Genomic DNA, 9,172 nt, shown 5'->3' with positions numbered 1-9,172 from the left:
CGGGGGCGGCGGTGCCCCCGGACCCTCTGACCATCTTTGGAAGAGGCGCGGCGGAGTCTCCCTGCTGGTGCAGCTCCAGCCCACAAGCGGCTCCTATTTTGGTGCCCCAGCGGCTCCCCCGCCCCCCGCCGAACAGCCCCCCACGCGTCCCCGGCGCGGGGCCACGCGCGGCAGCTCCCCCTCAGCGGGCGGGGAAGGGGCGGGCAAGCACGAGGCGGCCTCCCCTCCCAGGTGGTTCCCCACAGCAGCAGGTGGGACGGCTTCTAGAAATACCCGAATTTCTCTGCCTCTCTACGCACCCGCGCTTTATCTCGCTGAGAGAAACTGTCAGTCATGAATCAAGACCATGAGGATGAACGAGGCGAGGCGCGCTTTTCTCCTCTCTCTGGAGCTCTCACCAACCCAGAACCTGAGGATGGTAAGGGGAGAGGTAGAGGGAAAATTGAGGAGAAATTGCAGCAGACCCAGAAGTAAAGGGTTCGAGTTGCCTTCAAAATGTCAGAAATATCGGCAGCTTTCCCACAAACCCTACCCCAGAGTGCTCAAGTGCTCAAGGGTGCAGTTGGCCCAGCATCGGTTAACGTCGGTCGAAGCTTTGAGGAAAAGTGGGGCCAGCTGGGGCAAGGCAAGATTCAGGTTACTTAGATTTAGGGTCTAATAGCTTGAAGGAGCTGCCTCCTTTTCGTCTTGATCATGGCCTACTCAAGCATATTAAAATTGTCCATGTGAAAATTCTTTTGCCTCTACCATACATGTTTTCATTTCTCATTCATTCATTCGCAAGATTTTCCTGATTGCGGAGTGTCTGCTTAAAGACACCTTCCATGAAGAAGGAAGGTAGACACAACCAGCAGCAGTGATGCAGTGATCAATCTAGCATGTTCTCAAAGTATGATCTCTGGAATATAAAAATGGGCACTGGACAGACCATATATGACATCAGAACAGCTAAGCCCAGGAAATCAAACTATAATCTCTGCAGCAATCATGCAGAAAGGCCAGGATTTGATCACTGACTGCCAGCTTTCTTGTTCATATTCTCCACTTGCCACTGGGAACTAGAAAAATGCTCCCTCAGTCAATCCATTAATACCCTCCCAGGCAACAGCGACCAATCACCGACTACAAGAGGTCTTCTTGCCACCCTTCCCCTCCCCTATAAAGCTTTCCCACTTTCCTACTAGCCTTTAAACCTGTGCCCCAGCAATGATAGTGACTAGCCTATTTGTTTTCACTTGGTTGGTTTTCCTTTCATTCCACAGGTCACACAGTGGAATGATCTCCAAGGCTAATTTTGCAGCAGCCTCCCCATACCTATCCCTACCCAGACTGAAGAACATTTGAGGCCTTCACAAGGTAACTCTTAGGTACAATTAACAAATTCTCTTTTGGATCCATAATAGATCCTACTCAACAACTGGTAAACAGTTTAATGGAGAAGGAAAGCATATGAAATTCAATTTCAGACTACATTTCATCCCCGTCACTAATCTCACATATATCCTTGGGCAAATTATTTGATGTCTCTGCTCTTTGTTGTCTGATCTGTAAAACACAGACATCAATACCATTTCAACTTAACCATAAGGTTATTGCTAAGATAAATTTATGACTGAAATCACTAATGATACAGTATACAGATGTTAGCTATTATAGTGAAGAAATATTTACACTTCATTAGCTAACACATGGATATGGAAATCAGTTAACATTTCTTCAAATATTGTGAATGTTGTTGTTGTAAGGCACCATCAAATCAGATCCAACTCATGGTGACTCTTTGTTCAAATTGAAGCCTTGCTAGATCTTGTGGCATTGTCAGAATCTCTGCAGTGCTTAAGCACATTGCTGTCACTGTGCCAATCCATCTCCTCTGACTATGCAACTTTCCAAGTAACTCTCCTTTTTTCAGAGATTAGCCCCTCCTGACAACATGCTTAAAATACATCAGACGAACTCTCACCATACTTGCTTCATAGTAGCACCCTGGCTACATATCTTCAAGACAGATTTCTATGTGATTTCAGAAGTCCTATGTTCTATGTTCATTACTCTTCACCAAAATTGTAATTCAAAGACATCAATTCTTCCCTGATCTTCTTTGTCCATTATTAAAATTTCACAAGTATATGAAGCAATTGAAAATATCGTGACTTTGGTCAGACACACCTTAGTCTTTAAGCTGAAATCCTTGCTTTTTAGCACTGTAAAGAGATCCTTGGCAGTGAATTTGCTGACTACAACACATCTTTTGATTTTGGACTGTTGCTTGCATGAACTATCATTTTCTGTTGATTTGCTGTACTTGGATGGCTCGCGTGTTTCTGGGATGTTGTCACTTATATTTCAAACACAAGTAGGGTCACCCAGGGTGGATAGGTTTTGGTAGAACTTCCAGACTGAGACTAAGAAGGAACACTGGTCATCCACTTATGAAATAATGAGAACTTGAAACTCTATGAAAATCCTTTGTTTATAATCAACAATCAGTGATACTGAAAGAAGAAGTCCAAGCAGCACTGAACTCACTGGCAAAAATAAGGCTCCAGGAATGGATGGAATAGAAATTGAGGTGATTTCAGCAAACAGATGTAGCCCTAGAGTCCAAGAACTGTCAACTGCAAGCTCAGCTGACTTGCCTACATTGCCCATCCCAGCCTTGGGAAGCGTGCTCAGGCCCGCATTGCCAAGGGGCTCACACTATGCCGGCCAAAAGCCAAAGCCAAGGCTGTAAGTAAGACCGAAGCTCCAGCAAATTCCTCAACTCAGGCACCAGCTAAGGCCTCAACCAGGTTCCTGCTCCAAGTGAGACTCATGAAGGTGCCCAGGCCCCCCACAAAGGTTCCATAATTGAATTCTCCATCTGAGTGAGGACAAAAGGACTGGTGTGACCCTCTGGGCTGCCATCTGCATGGGGTTTCTGATGTCCTGTGCTATTTGTACAAATAAATGCTGAGGCAGGAAAAAAGGAAAATATAAATGATGACTATTCACATGAACTTCTACTGATGGACTACATCTGTAGAAATAGACATTAGAGAAGTTCAATATCAGCAGTTAAAACCAGGCCAGGGACTGGCTGTGGAAGAGACCATCAACCACTCATATGCAAGGTTAAATCGAAGTCGACAAAAATGAAGTCCACAAAATCCAAAATATAATGTGAGTATATCATAACTGAATTGAAAAATCATCTTAAGAAATTAATTTGATTCCTTTAACGGTAATGACCCATGGACAGACAAACTGTTGGAAGGACATCATCCAAAAAAGCAAAGAAGACCATTACAAAAACAGGAAAGAAATAAAAGGCAGAAATGGATGTCAGAAGCGACTCTGAAACTTGCATTGGAATGAAAAGAAGTCAAAATAAAGAGAATACTGATGTAAGAGAGCCAAACAGAAGATTTCAAAGGGCAGCTCAAGAAGACAAAGAAAAGTATTGTAATGAGATGCGCAAAAAGCTGGAGTTAGAAAACCAACAGGGAAAAACATGTGAAATATTTCTCAAGCTGAAAAGGCTGAAGAACAGATTCAAGCATTGAATTGCAACAATGAAGGATTCTATTGACAAATTTTGATGATGCAAAAAGCCTCAGAAGAAGGTGGGCTAAATACATAGAGTACCAAAAACAATTCGTCAACAATGAACCATTTCAAAAAATAGCATATGATCAAGAACAAATAGTACAGAAGGGAAACATTCAAGCGGCACTGAAGGCATTGGCAAAAAAGTAAGACTTGAGGAATTATTGAAATAACAATTGAGATGTTTCAGGAAACAGCTGCGATCCAAGTCTCTGCCAACAAATATGGAAAACCACTACCTAGTCAACTGACTGAATGAGATCCATATTTGTTCCCATTTCCAAAAAGGGTGTTCCAAAAGACTGTGGAAATTATTAAACAATATCATCAATATCCATTCAAGTAAAATCTCCTGCAGATTGTTTTAAAATGTAGGTAGAATGGCACATTGACAGAGAACTGCCAGAAATTCAAGCTAGAATCAGAAGAGGTCATAATAGCACTAGGGATATCATTGCTGATGTCATGTGATAGATTTTGGCTAAAAGAAAAGGACACCAGAATAATGCTTAATTGTGGTTTATTGATTGATTATGCAAAGACATTTGACTGTGTGAATTATGATTAAGAAGAATAGGAATCCCAGAACACTTTATTGTGCTAATATGAACCTGTAAGTAGACCAGGAAGCAGTTGTCTAAACAGAACAAAAGAACACTTCATGGTTGTGTCCTTTCTCCATAATTCTTCAATCTATATGCTGAGCAAATAATTCCAGAAGTAGAATTATAAGAAACAGAATGTGGCATCAGGATTGGAGGAAGACTAATCAACAGTCTCTGTTATGCAGATGACACAACATTCCTTGCAGGAAATGAAGATTTGAAACACCTGTTGCAGAAGATGAAAGATTACAACTTTCAATATGGGTTATATCTCAACACTAGGAAAACAAGAATTCTCACCATTGGACCAATAGGCAACATCATAATAAACAGAGAAAAGATTGAAGTTGTCAGTGATTTTCTGTTACTTAGATGCAGAGTCTTTACCCTTGATAGCAGCACATGTTACATCAGGTAAATCTTTTGTCAAGGATCCCTACAAAGTGCCAAAGAGAAATGATGTACACTTAAAGACAAATGTGTACCTAATCTAAACCATGGTCTTTTCAGTTACTTGCTACATATCTGAAAGCTGGACAATGACTAAATTATGACAGAAAAAAGAACTGATGACTTTGAGTTGTGGTGTTGGACAAGAGTACTAATATCCGATAGACTGACATAAGAACAAATATGTCTTGGATGAAGTATGACTGTGGTGCTCCCTGGAGGCAAAGATGGTAATGTTTCATCTTAATATGCTGGGCATGTTGTTAGAAGGGTCCAGTGCTTGGAAAGTTTAGAGAAAAAGACTCTCAACAAGATGGCTGACAAAATAACTGTAACAGTGGACTCAAGTGTAGCAGAGATAATGAGGATGGCACAGAACAGATCAGGGTTCAGATCTGTTGTTCATAGGATCATCATGAGTCATAGTTGACTTGATGGCAAATAACAGTAACATTATTTCAGAAGTGGATGACCAGTACTGCTTTTTTGTCTGTCTTAGTCATGAAGCTCTGCTGAAACCTGTCCAAATCTGTAATTTGTAGGGTGGCCTACTGGTATCTGGAGTACTGGTGGCATGGCTTCCAGCATCATGTTTTTGTTGTTGTTGTTGTTAGGTGCCGTCGAGTATGACTCATAGTGACCCTATGAACAAAAGATCTGAACCCAGTCATGTCCTGTGCCATTCTCACACTTCCTGACACACATACAAGAGCCTATTGCAGCAGTCACCTTGTCAAACCACCTAGTTGAGGGTCTTCCCCTCCTTCCCCAGCCCTCCACCCTTCCCAACTGCATGTCACTCTCCAAGGAATAACACCTCCTAGCATCATGTCCAAAGTATGTGAGGAGAAGCCTCATCATTCTTGCCTCCATAAAGCACTCCAGTTGCACTATCTCCAAGAAATATCTGTTTGTTCTTTTGGCCATCCATGGGATGTTCAGTGCTCTCCTCCAACAGCACAGCTCAAAGGCATCAATATGTTTTATGTCATCCTTATTCATTGTCCAGATCTCGGAAGCTTAGCTAGTAATTGAAATGACTATGGCCTGAATCAGATGCACCTTAGTCCTCAAACTGACATCACTACTCCTCAATAATTTAGAAAGGTCTCTAACTGCAGATTTTCCCATTGCAATGCATCTCCTTATTTCCTGACTGCTCGTATCAATGATGTTAATTGTGAATCCAATTACGATGAGGCTGTTGACAGTTTCAATCTCCTCTCCATCCATCATGGCACTGTCCATTGATCCAGTGATAAGAATCTTTGATTTCTTGATATTGAGATACAGGTCATACTGAAGTCTGCATTCCTTGATCTGCAACAAGTGCATCAAGTCCTCCTCACTCTTAGCAAGTAAAGTTGTCATTTGCATAACACAAATTATTTATGAGTCTCCCTCCAATCCTGATGCCACATTCCTCCTCAAAGCCCAGCATCCCAGATGATCTGTTCCATATATAGATTGAAGAAGTATGGAGATAGGATACAACCCTGGTGCACTCCCTTCCCAATTCCAAACTATGCAGTGTTTCTATGCTCCGTTCACACAACAGCCTCCTGCTTCAGGCCTAGGTTCCACATGAGCACAAACAAGTGCTTTGGGATTCCCATTCTTCTCATTGTCAGCCACAACTTGTCACGATCCACATATTCAAACACATTTAAATAATCAATAAAGCACAAATAGACATTCGTCTGGTATTCCTTATATTCAACAAGATCATCTGACATCAGCAGTGATATCCCTGGTGACATGGCCTCTTATAAATCTCACTTGAACTTCTGGCAATTCCTTACCTATGTACTAAAGCCATTTTTAATGGTCTTCATCAGTATTTTACTTGCATGTGATATTAATGATATTGTTCTATAATTTCCACATTCAGTTGCATCACCTTCTTGGGAATGGGAACAAATATGGACCTCTTCCAATCTGTTGGCCAGACAGCCATCCTCCAAATTTCCTGGCATAGACTGGTGAGTGCATCCAACCTGCATCTGTTAATTGAAACAAGTCAGTTGGTGTCCAGTTGTTTTCTGAGGCCTTTAAAAAAATCTTATTTATTTACAAAGTTTGAATACATTTTTTTCACAAAAGATCCTTGCCATTTCCTTCACCCCACCCACCCATCAAATTGTGCAACCCTATAAATTAACACCCTAACACCCCCCTGCATCCTCACCTCTTTATTTTCACCCTCCCCCCTGCCTTAGATCCTCATATTCATTCTACAATAATGGTTTTATACAGTATTTGCCCACTCAGCATAATGCTCTCCAATCCCTCCCAAGTTAGGTAGTAATTTACAAAATCATTATTCCTTTGTGCTGTGTATTATTAAATTGTATGAATGCATCACAGCTTCTCTATCCATTTGTTTGTGGTTGGATGTCTGGGCTGTTTCCATGTTCTTGTGATGGTGAATAATGCTGCTGTGAATATTGGTGTATATTCCAAGCAATAGAATTAGCTAGGTCTTGTGGAATTTCTATGTTCAGCTTTTTGAAGAAGCACCAAACTGCCTTCCAAAGTGGGTGTACCATTGTACCATCCCACCAACAATGTAAGAATTCCTATCTCACCACATCCTCTCCAAAATTTGTTACTTGCTGTCCTGTTAAACTTTGCCACTGCTCCTGGAATGAGATGGTATTGGTATCTCATTGTGGTTTTGATTTGCATCTCTCTTGTTGCCAATGATTTGGAGCATTTTTCATTTATCTGTTGGCCATTTGAATATCTTCCTCTGTGAAAATGCTTTCCATGTCTTTTCCCATTTTGTAATTGGATATCGGACTTTTTCTTGTGGAGGTCCAGGAGTATTCTATAAACTTTCATTATGAGACTCTTTTCTGAGATGGTATTGCCAAATGTTTGTTCCCAGTCAGTGTGTTTTCTTTTCAATCTATTGGAAAAAGTTTTTGATGAACACAGGGATTTAATCTTTAGAAGATACCATTCACAAATTTTATCCTCTTCAGATTATGCATTTCTGGCTGTATTTGGCAGTCTATTTTATACCATAGACCAGGCCTTTTAAGCTTGATCCCAGTTTGTCTCTTACGAACTTTATGGTTTGGGGCTTTACTTACAAGTCTTTTATCCACCTAGAGGTGATTTTTGTGTATGGTATGAGATGTAGATCCTGTTTCAGCTTTCTGCAGGTAGCAGTCCAGTTTTGCCAGCACTGTTTGTTGAAGAAGTTGTCATTTCCCCCTTTTATAGGTTTTATTTCCTTGTAAAATATCAGTTGACCATAGATAGCTGGGTCTATTTCTGGGTTCTCAATTCTGTTCCACTGATCTATAGGCCTGTCATTGTAACAGTGCTATGCTGTTTTGTTACTACTGTTGTGTAGTAGGTTTTGAGGTCAGGGAGTGCTATACCTCCCACTTCATTTTTGTTTCTCAGGAATGTTTTGTGGTCTCTTTTCTCTCCAAATAAACTTGACAATTTCCCCTTTGATCTTGAAAAATGAATTTGGTATCTGTATTGGGATTGCATTGAATATGTAGATTGATATTGGTAGGATTGTCATTTTACAATATTGAGTCTTTCTGTCCATGAACAGGGCACATTTTTCCATTCCTTTAGGTCTTTTATTGTGTCTTGCAGAATTGCTCTGTAGGTTTTTTGTATATATCTTTTGTATCTCTATTTAGGTTCACTCCCAAGTATCACAATTTGTGGTTGGCTATTGTAAATGTTACTGCTTTCTTGGTTTCCTCCTCTGAGTTCTCTTTTTTACTATAGAGGAATCCTTCTGATTTTTGGATATTGGTCTTATATCCTGCCACTCTAATAAATTGGCCTACTAACTCTAATGGTTTTTTGGTCGAGTCTTTGGAGTTTTCTATGTACACTATCATATTATGGGGCCTTATTATTATTATTACTATTTGCCAATGACTTTAATGCAGCTTCCACTTCCTCTTTCATTACGATTGGCTCTTGTTCATATGATACTTCCTGAAATTTTTCAAGGTCAGTCAGTTCTTTCTGATACAGTGACTCTATGTTTCCTTCATCTTCTTTCGATGCTTTCTGGGTCATTGAATATATTGTCCTTAGCATCTTTTTTTTTCCATTTAATGGGAAAAATATATTGGGGGTACAAGGAGGTGAGGGTTGGGTGCAGAAGGGTGAGGATGGGCCAGGATGCAGTTGCAGAGCTGCACAGCTTGGTCGGTGGGGGGAGCAGGTGAAGGAAATGATGAGGGTCCAGTGGGATCAGATGCTACAGAGGAATGACAAGCATTTTCCAATGGTAATTAAACCAACTGTCTTATTGATTTGGGAATTGGATGCCGACTTTCTGGCTTCTTCATGCTGAACAGGGGCATAGATGTGAAGAGGGAAAGGGAGAACACTTTATCTCATTACAGGTGGTCTTGGGTTATAGTTGCTTGCCTTCTTTCTCTATTAGAAGACATTTTCCTGTCATTTGCTCCCCTCTGGACTGCAAAGTGTTTTCCCAGGTGGGTCCAGTGGAGATAGCTGGTTGAACCCAGAGGCTCCATCCT

The sequence above is a fragment of the Elephantulus edwardii genome, unplaced genomic scaffold, assembly GCF_000299155.1.
Source record: "Elephantulus edwardii isolate Elephantulus edwardi_28Jun2011 unplaced genomic scaffold, EleEdw1.0 scaffold00369, whole genome shotgun sequence".
Classification (NCBI taxonomy): Eukaryota; Metazoa; Chordata; class Mammalia; order Macroscelidea; family Macroscelididae; genus Elephantulus; species Elephantulus edwardii.
Note: the sequence above shows the minus strand (reverse complement) of the source record.